Source organism: Perognathus longimembris, chromosome 17, assembly GCF_023159225.1.
Source record: "Perognathus longimembris pacificus isolate PPM17 chromosome 17, ASM2315922v1, whole genome shotgun sequence".
Taxonomy (NCBI): domain Eukaryota; kingdom Metazoa; phylum Chordata; class Mammalia; order Rodentia; family Heteromyidae; genus Perognathus; species Perognathus longimembris.
Genome location: NC_063177.1, coordinates 16,978,529 through 16,989,087, shown reverse-complemented (window position 1 = coordinate 16,989,087; position 10,559 = coordinate 16,978,529).

Sequence of the window (10,559 nt, the reverse complement as noted above, 5' to 3'; positions counted from 1 at the left end):
CATGATGGTCTTTTGAGTATATTCTTGTGGGTGCCATGCCTAATGGTGGTTCTTTAGTCTTACAGTCCCCAGTTGCACTGTATAAAGCTATTAGTGTGTTTTCTAAAATATAAATCTGTATAAAGCTTTTCACAGCCTTCAGGAGTTAAAACTCCCACAACAGAGAACCAAGCTGTGGTCTCACCCTAACTACTCCTATATGAATCCTGTGTTGTTGTTTTTCGAATATCTTTTTTTTTTTTTTCTCATGGGGCTTGAACTCAGGGCCTGGGTGCTTGTCTCTGAGTGCTTCTGCTCTAGACTAGTGCGCTACCACTTTAAGCCACAGCATCACTTCTGGTTCTAGTATTCTGGTGGTTAATTGGAAATGAGTTTCACAGACTTTCCTGCCTGGGCTGGCGTTGAACTATGATCCTCAGATTTCAGCCTCCTGAGTAGCTAGGATTCCAGATGTGAGCCACCAGAACCCGGCTTTATTTATTTATTTTTTTAATGCAGGTACTGGGGCTTGGACTCAGAATGTGAGCACTGTCCCTTAACGTTTTCACTCAAGGCTGGTGCTCTACCACTTGAACCACAGCTCCACTTCTGGATTCTTGGTGAGTATCTAGAATTACAGGCATGAGCTACTGATGCCCCTTCTCTTCCTGCATTTTACAGATGAGAAAACTGAAGCACACAACTTTTCTGGTGATACACAGCTACTAAGGAGCTGGGATTCAAATCCCTGAATGAGAGAACTCTGGTAGCTTTGCTGTACCCTCAAATTTCTGGAATGGAAATTGAGGGATACAGAGGTGGCAGAAATCTACATGTGAACAAATGTGGCTGGAGCACAGCTTACACGGTAGAGTGCTTGCGTAGCAAATGCTAGGTCCTGAGTTTCAATCTCCACTTCCAAAAACAAAAAAGCCCTGTCTAGTGAATAACACTGGTCTCTGGGATCTATCTCACCTTACCCCTGGGCCAGCTAGGAAGGGGAGAGGGGAAAAGGGCATCTTCCCTGCTATGGATGACTCATTGTGTTCCTGGCTTAGTCACCATTATGTCACCACAGTTAGCAGCAGAACCTTTCCAGTGTGAATTCTGGCCCTTTGAGAAAAAAAAAAAAAAAGATTGTCCCTTTTCCATTTCCCCAGGACAACTGGTCTTCAGGGCAAGACCTCACCCAGTGTCTGTGAAATCCAAAGCTCCTTCCCTATAACAGATGAAATAGACAGGAAGAATTTTGTTTTTGTTTGTTTTTTGTTGGCTGTGGAGCTTGAACTCAGGGCCTGGGTGCTGTCCCTGACCTCTTTCACTCAAGGCTAGTGCTCAACCATCTTGAGCCCTAGCACCACCTCCGGCTTTCTGGGGTTAATTGGAGATAAGAGTCTCATGGACTTTCCTGCCCCAACTGGCTTCAGGCTGTGATCCCCCTGTCTCCTGAATAAGCTAAGACTACAGGCGTGAGCCACTGGCACCAAGCAGGAAGAGTGTACTAAAACAAGAATTAAACAGGGTAACAATGTCCAAGAAGAAATGTACTCTTTACCTGACTTGTGTAACTGTAACCCCCCTGTACATCACCTTTACAAGAACAATTTAAAACATTTTTAGGGCTAGTAATGTGGCTTAGTGGTAGAGTTCCTGCCTAGCATGCATGAAGCCCTGGGTTCAATTGCTAGTACCACATAAATAGAAAAACCCATGGGCTGGGAATATGGCCTAGTGGCAAGAGTGCTTGCCTCATATACAGGAAGCCCTGGGTTCGATTCCGCGAAGGGGTGCGGGATGCCCCGTCCAAAGGCAAAATGCACAAAAGCCCTCCACTCTCTCCAGACTGAAAAAAGGCATTCCTTATACCAACCATGGAAAGGAGGAGGCCAACAACCTGCTCACCTGCCTGTTCAGCATCCTCTGAAGTTGCCAAGGTTGCTTCATGCGGCTAGACCTGTTCAACTCTGGAAATGATGTGAAGGGAATGCTCTGGAACTGGACTAGTTATTTATATTCCCTGCACTGGGGATTGAACTCAGGACCTGACACTCTTGCCAGGCTTTCTTGCTCACAACTAGTGCTCCACTAGTGCTCCCACTGGTTAATTGTAGAGAGAATCTCCTAGAGTTTTCTGCCTGGGCTAGCTAGCTTCAAACCCAGGAGCCTCAGATCTCAATCTCCTGGGTAGTTAGGATTACAGGTGTGAGCCACTGGCACTTGGCTTCAATTTCCGTGTGTGTGTATGTCGTGCACACATGCATGCACCAGCACTGGAGCTTGAGGGCACTGTCCCTTAGCTTTTTTGCACAAAACTAGTGCTCTATCACTTGAGCTATAGCCCCACTTCTGGTTTTCTGGTAGTTAATTGAAGATAAGAGTCTCAAGACTTGCCTGCTTGGGTTGCTTTGAACAGCAATATTGAGGTCTCAGATTCCTGAGTAGTTAGGCTGACAGGCAGGAGCCACTAGCACCTGGGTTCAATTTCCTCCTTTTAAGAGATAAGTCTCTTTAACAAATGCAGCAGTGGCACTCTCTAGACACTATGTTGAAAATAAACTATACAACTTGTGGGTGGGGACAGGAAGCTGGGAGAGAGCAAGGGAGGGTGTGCCACTGTCCAAAAAGAAACGTACGTACTCTGGGCTGGGCATATAGCCTAGTGGTAAAGTACTTGCCTTGTATGCATGAAGCCCTGGGTTCGATTCCTCAGCACTATGTATATATCTGGAAGTGGCACTGTGGTTCAAGTGGTAGAGTGCTAGCCTTGAGCAAAAGAAGCTCAGAGACAGTGCTCAGGCCCTGAGTTCAAGCCCCAGGACTGGCAAAAAAAAAAAAAAACAACCCAAAACAAAAAGAAATGTACCCATTACCTGTCTTATGTAACTGTAACCCTCTGTATATCACCTTTATGTTAACAATTTAAAGAATTTTAAAAAGAGGAGTCCCTTAAAGCCTGGTGCTCAGGCTTTCCCTTAACTCCTAGGCTCAGTTGATTCTCCTGTCTCAGCCTCCTGAGTAGCTGAGGCCACAGACATACACTTTATCTCTTGAACTGCACAAAGGCTCACGTGCCGGTGGCTCAGTCCTGGCAACTCAGAAGGCTGAGATCTGAGGATTATGGTTCAAAGCCACCTCCAGTAAGAAAGACCGAGATTCTTATCTCCAATTGAACACCAATAATAATACTACTAATAATGTTTTAAAACACCAGAAGTTGAGCTGTGCCTCAAGTGGTAGAGTGCTAGATTTGAGCACAAATGTCCATGGACAGCACCCAGACCATGAGCTCAAGCCCCAGGACCAACACCCAAATTAATTAATTAATTAATTTAAAAATGTGTGCAAAGATAAGGCGTGAAGACAGACACTACAGGAAAGCTCTGGGTGCCACATGACAGGACTCTAAGGAGTGTCTTCCGGTGCAGAAGGGTCTGGGAACTCAAACATGAGGCTAGACGTTCCAGAAATGTTATTGGCATGTTCTCTGTGCTGACATGGCTGGAGGAGAGAGAATGGGTCACCGGCTTTGCTGCAGCATAACTGCCCCAATGACTCCCACAAATACCTTTTGGGACACAGAATCAAGAAGATGCTCATTTCCTTGTTCCTGTCCTCTCAGAGCTGAGGAAATGAGGACATCTGAAGACAAGAGTAAACAGCACTTGCCCTCAGTCCTGCCCTCCCACCCCCAGCTCCACTGGCTCACTTGTCCTCTGATAAACCCTGCTCCTGACTGGTGTGGCTCTTGCTATTCCCTGTGCCTACCTCTTAGTCTAGATAGCTAGCAGCCACTTTCTCTCCTCCTTACTCTTCTATCTACACCTCTCCAATGTAAACTTCATGAGAGCAAGGACTTGGATCTTCCTTGTTTCTGCAATAATAAGAATGCCTACCTAGTAGGCAATTAGTAAATACTTGCTGAATGAAGGAATGAATGGAATGGACAGTCTGGTGGAAGTTCTTGTCCAGAGCTGAAATTTGCTTCCTACAGTTTGCAGATATCTCCTAGAGGGCACTGGACTTTCCTCAGGATGTGACACAACCATTCAAGGCATTCCTGATGACATAAACCATTCTTGGTTAGCCTTTCAAAAAATCTACTCAGTTGCCTGTGGCTCACGTCTGTAATCCTAACTATTCAAAAGGCCGAGATCTGAGGATCATAGTTTGAAGCCAGTCCAGGCAGGAAAGTCCATGAGACTCTTTTCTCCAATTAACCACCACAAAACCAGAAGTGGTGCTGTGGCTCAAATGGTAGAATGATAGTCTCGAGCACAAAACCTTAGGGACAGCATCCTGGTCCTGAGTTCAAGTCCCAGAATAGGAATAACAACAACAAAAAACCCTGTGAAAGTCAAGTATGGTGATACACATCTGTCATTCCAGTATTGAGGAGGTTATGGCAGGAGGCTACAAATTTGAGGTCAACTCTACATAACAAGACCCTATCTCCATATACAAAAATCATAGTCAGCCAGGTGCTAGTGACTTAGGGCTGTAATCCTAACTACTCAGGAGGCTGAGATCTGAGAATCGTGGTTCGAAGCCAGCCTGGACAGGAAAGTCTGTGAGACTCTTATCTCCAATTTATCACCAAAAAAAAACCTGGAAGTGGAGCAGAGGTTCAAGTGAGCATTATCCTTGACCACAAAAAGCTCAGGGACAGGATACAGGTCCTGAGTTCAAGTTCCAAATTGGTACCAGAAAAAAGCCCCAGTCAGGGCTGGGAATATGGCCTAGTGGCAAGAGTGCTTGCTTTGTATACATTAAGCCCTGGATTCAATTCCTCAGCACCACATATATAGAAAACAGCCAGAAGAGGCTCTGTGTGTGGCTCAAGTGATAGAGTGCTATCCTTGAGCAAAAAGAAGCCAGGGACAGTGCTCAGGTCCTGAGTTCAAGGCCCAGGACTGGCAAACAAAAAAAAAAAAACAAAAAAAAAACCCCAGTCATCTTCAACTGATTTGTGGGTTGTCTGTGAAATTATTCACATATGTTCCAATTTACAAACAAGAGGAATGCTGCTATAGTTATAAAGCTGTAATTGAACCTAATTCAATGCATATCTTTTTTTTTTTTTTTTTTTGCCAGTCCTGGGGCTTGAACTATGGGCCTTGGCACTGTCCCTGAACTCTTCAGCTTAAATAAAGTTAGTGCTCTACCACTTTGAGCCACAGCACCACTTGCAGTTTCCTAGTGGTTAATAGGTGATAAGAGTCTCATAGACTTTTCTGCTTGGGCTGGCTTTGAATTTCCATCCTCAGATCTCAGTCTCCTGAGTAGCTAGGATTATAGGCATGAACCATTGGTGCCCAACTTTTTTCTTTTCTTTCAGTATTAGGGTGTGAACTTAGGCCCTTAAGATTGCTTGGCTTGCTTGTTAGGCTGACACTCTTTCACTTGAACCACATTTCTTTTTTATTTTTTTGCTAGTCCTGGGGCTTGGACTCAGGGCCTGAGCACTGTCCCTGGCTTCCTTTTGCTCAAGGATAGCACTCTACCACTTGAGCCACAGAGCCACTCCCAGCTTTTTCTGTACATGTGGTGCTGAGAATTGAACCCAGGGCTTCATGCATGCTAGGTAAGCACTCTACCACTAGGCCACATTCCCATCCCCTTGAACCACATTTCTTTTTTTTTTTTTATTAATTGGACATAAATTTTTTAACAAGGTGTTGTGCAAAGAGGGTGCAGTTACATAGTAGGGCAGTGTGTACATTTCTTGTGATATCTTACGACCTGTTTTTCTATCCCTTGTCTAGGTCAGGTTGACATATATGCAATATACAATGTATCAAGAACATATACAGTATTCACAGACTTGGTCTCTACTGTCTCTCCATCTCCCTTTGTTAACAGTCATATATCAGGGAGATCATGCCCCTTTGTTTTCTGTGTTCTAGGCTTGTCTCACTCAACATTATTTGTTCAAGTTCTGACCATTTCCCTGCGAATAACAGTATTTCACCATTCCTAATCGCTATGTAGTATTCCATTGTGGATAAGTACCATATTTTTTGGATCCATTCGTCTGTGGAGGGGCATCTGGGTTGTTTCCATATTTTGGCTATTGTGAATTGTGCCGCGATAAACATGGAAGTACAAATGCCTTTTTGATATCTTGGATTTTGCTGTTTAGGATAGATGCCTAGGAGTGGTATGGCTGGGTCATAGGGTAGGTCTATATTGAGCTTTTTGAGAAACCTCCATACTGTTCTCCAAAGTGGTTGTACTAATTTGCACTCCCACCAACAATGGAGAAGGGTTCCTCTTTCCCCACAGCCCCTCCAGCATTTGTTGTTTCCTGAGTTCAGAGTATAGGCCATTCTAACTGGGGTGAGGTGGTATCTCAGGGTTGTTTTTATTTGCATTTCCTTTACTAGCAGGGATGTTGAGCATTTCCTCATATGTTTCTTTGCCATTTTTATATCTTCTCTTGTGAAGTCTCTCTTTAGCTCTTTTGCCCATTTCCTAATAGGTTTATTGGGCTTGGAGGGGCTTAGTTTTTTGAGTTCTCTGTAGATGACCGATATCAGGCCTTTGTCTGTTGCTGTGCTGGTAAATATCCTTTCCCATATCGTTGGCTGTCTTTCTATTTTGGTGGCTATGTCCTTAGCTGTGCAGAAACTTTTTAATTTGTAGTAGTCCCATTTGTCGAGTCTTTCCCCTATTTGTTGTGCCCCTGGGACTCTATTCAGGAAGTTCCTTCCTGTGCCTATAAGTTCTAGCGTCTTTCCTACTCTGTCCTTCAGTAGTTTCAAGGATTCAGGTCTGATGTTGAGGTCCTTGATCCATTTTGAGTTGATCTTGGTGCATGGTGATAGGCTTGGGTCTACTTTGAGTTTTCTGCATATGGCTGCCCAGTTCTCCCAGCACCAGTAGTTGAAGAGGCTATGTTTATTCCATTGTATGTCTTTAGCTCCTTTGTCGAATATCAGTTGGCTGTAAGAGTGCGGTTTTATTTCTGGGTCTTCAGTTCTAATCCATTGGTCTTCCGATCTGTTTTTATACCAATACCATGCTGTTTTTGTTATGATGGCCTTGTAGTAGAGCTTGAAGTCTGGTATTGTGATACCTCCTGCACTGCTTTTTTTTTGCCTAGAATTGCTTTCGCTATTCTAGGTTTTTTGCTGCTTGAACCACATTTCTAACTCTGTTTTTTGCTGGCTATTTTAGAGATGGAGTCTAGCAGACGTTTCTGTCTAGCCTCAATTCTCTGGATTTCAGCCTTTTGAGTAGCTAGGATTACAGGTGTCTATCTTACCAGCTTCTCAGATCCACCCAAGATTATGACTGATAAAGTAGACAAGTTATTGTGATTCTGTTTTCCACAAATTTAGTTTGGTTTTGTGTTCGGAGACAGATTCTTTTTTTTTTTTTTTCCTTTTTCCTTTATTGTCAAAGTGAAGTACAGAGGGGTTAGTTTGACAGATTCTTTTTCTATTACCTAGGCTGGCCTTAAACTTGAGATCCTCCTGCCTCTTCCTCCTGAGTGCTGGGATTACAGATGTCTACCACCCAGCTTCTATGAATTAATTTTGGAAAGGCATCAAATCTAGGCATGTTCAGGGATGGCATCAAGCAGCCAACAGTTATACATTGTGGTTGGGTTTTTTTTGTTTGTCTTTGCAAGTCCTGAGGCTTGAATTCAGGGCACTGTTCCTGAGCTTCTTTTGTTCAAGGCTAGCACTCTACCACCTGAATCACAACCCCACTTTGGCTTTTTCTGTTTATGTGATATTGAGGAATCGAACCCAGGGTTTCATGTATGCTAGACAAGCACTCTACCACTAAGTTGCATTCCCATTCCCATATGGTGTTTTTATTTATTTTCCCCAAGTACTGGGGGTTGAACTCAGGACCTTTTGCTCACTCTGGCTTGCTTGCTTGGTTCATACTCTACCACTTAAGTCAAAACTCCACTTTCAGCTTTTTGTTGGTTAATTGGAGATAGAATCTTGAGAGGGCTGGGGATGTGGCTTAGTGGTAGTGTGCTTGCCAAGCATGTATGAAGCCCTGGGGTTGATTATTCAGTACTACATAAAGAGAAAAAACCAGAAGTGGTGCTGTGGCTTAAGTTGTAGAGCGCTAGTCATGAGCAAAAGAAGCCAGGGACCATGCCCAGACCCTGAGTTCAAGCCCCAGGATTGGCAGAAAAAGAAAAAAAAGTCTTGAGAGTGAATTTGTCTGCTTTGGAGCTGGCTTTGAACTGTAATGATTGCATTTCAGCATCCTATCTAAGATTATAGGCACAAACCACTGTGCCCAGCTCTGAATCACATTCTTTTATTTTTTGCCAGTCCTGGGGCTTGAATTCAAGGATTGTGCACTGTCCCTGAGCCTCTTTGTACTCAAGGCTAGCACTCTACAACTTGAACCACAGCGCCACTTCTGGATTTTTCTGTGTATGTTGTGCTGAGGAATCGAACCCAGGGCTTCATGCATGCTAGGCGAGCATTCTACCAGTAAGCCACATTCCCAGCCCGCGTATCATATTCTGTTAAAAACTTTTGCCCTGGGTGAGGAATCTCAGCTTTAGCAGGTGGCCTGATCCCACCTCTACTTTTTCTTGACTTAGCCCTACACATGCATTTCTTCTTTCCTAATGTGCTTCCTGGTTGCCTCTGACAGCTCAGGGGTTGCAGCTTGTAGCACTTTTTCCACCGGAGACCATGATTTGATTCCCTTTGGGGAGTCATCTATCTCCTGCTCTTGGTCCTTGTGGTCAGTGTGGGCACCACATTCTCTCTGAGCCGAGAAAACTGAGGACATATGAAGGAGATGAGAGGCAACTGCACCTATCTTCCATTCTGCTCTCTCCTCTTCAGCTCTACTGACTGCCTTTCTTTCTGATAAGCCCATTCATTCCTGAGGGGTTTGGCTCTTGCTATTCTCTATATCCTTAACTTCTTATTCAATATCCAGCAGTCAAGTCCTCTCCTTGTTCCTCTTTCAGGCCTTGGCTCCAATGTTGCCTCCTCAGAGAAGCCTTCCCAGCCCAGTCCATTGAAATAACCAATTACACTCAATACTCCCTCCCCACTTTATTGATTCTGTGTGGTTGCTTTTGGCTACAGAGGCCCAGGGCTGCCAATCAATGTGCTCTTCTAAATTACAATGTCTAGATCAAGACAGAACACCTTATTCAAGTGGGTCCTCTGAGAATGGGTCTTTCTGACTCTGATGCTAAACTTGTTGAATGAAAGCCTGGAAGCCAGGCTCCAGAGGCTTACACTTGTAAGCGTAGCTGAGATTTGAGGATTATGATTCAAAGCCAGCGGAAGGAGGAACATTCATGAGATACTTATCTCCAATTAATCACAAAAAGCCAAAAGTGGAGCTGTGGCTCAAGTATAGAGCTCCAGCCTTGAGTACAAAAGCTCAGAAATAGGGCCCAGGCCCAGAGTTCAAGCCCTCAAGATTAGCAAAAAAAAAAAAAAAAAAAAAAAAGCCTGAAGCTGCTGGCATTGTTACTGCCACCTGACCAGGGAGAAGTCTACTGTAAAACCACCTTGGAGGAAAGCTAAGCCTAGAAGTGGCCCCAAAAGTTCCTAACCATATCATTTGAACACTGAGAAGCAACCTTTCCCAGTTTTATAAAATTGCCAATGCCCTTTTTTTCCTACATTAGTTTGGACCTGGGTTGTCACCAACAGAATTAGAACTAGAGTGAGGTTTTGTTTTGTTTTTTTGCCAGTCCTGGGGCTTGGACTCAGGGCCTGAGCACTGTCCCTGGCTTCCTTTTGCTCAAGGTTAGCACTCTGCCACGTGAGCCACAGCGCCACTTCCGAGTTTTTCTGTGTATGCAGTGCTGAGGAATCGAACCCAGGGCTTCGTGCATACAAGTCAAGTGCTTTACTGCTAAGCCACATTCCTAGCCCTAGAAGTGAGTCTTTTGAGACTCACCTGAAATGCCACCTTCCCTCCCAGAAGCCCATTTCTCATTAGTATACACTAAGGCTGTTTGTCCAGATGCTGCCTGGCCATGTGGGCGGACACTGTGCATGATGTTCCTTTGCTCCCAGCCCAGAGCACTGGGCAGGCAAAGCAGAGTTTGGCCAACAGTCAATGGAATCATGTCTGCAGTAAATGACTAGTTAGGTTATCATGTCCCTGTGTGTGTGTGGAGGCTACTGCTTCTGTGAACAAGACAGAAATTTTTTTTTTTTTTTGGCCAGTCCTGGGCCTTGGACTCAGGGCCTGAGCACTGTCCCTGGCTTCTTCCCGCTCAAGGCTAGCACTCTGCCACTTGAGCCACAGCGCCGCTTCTGGCCGTTTTTCTGTATATGTGGTGCTGGGGAATTGAACCTAGGGCCTTGTGTATCCGAGGCAGGCACTCTTGCCGCTAGGCTATATCCCTAGCCCCACAAGACAGAAATTTTAAGATCCCAGTTGTCCTCTAAGGCCCTCTGCCATTCTCAATACCCACAAGGAGACCGTGTTGGCAAACGCATATTGCTTTATTTAGTGTTTCTCTGGATTGCAGAAGTGTCAGCAGTGGGCTGAGGTCCCCCGAGGGTGCTCACCTCCAGGCCCTCTGGGGGTACAGGGGAAGCAGCAGAAAGAGGTGATGCCCCTGC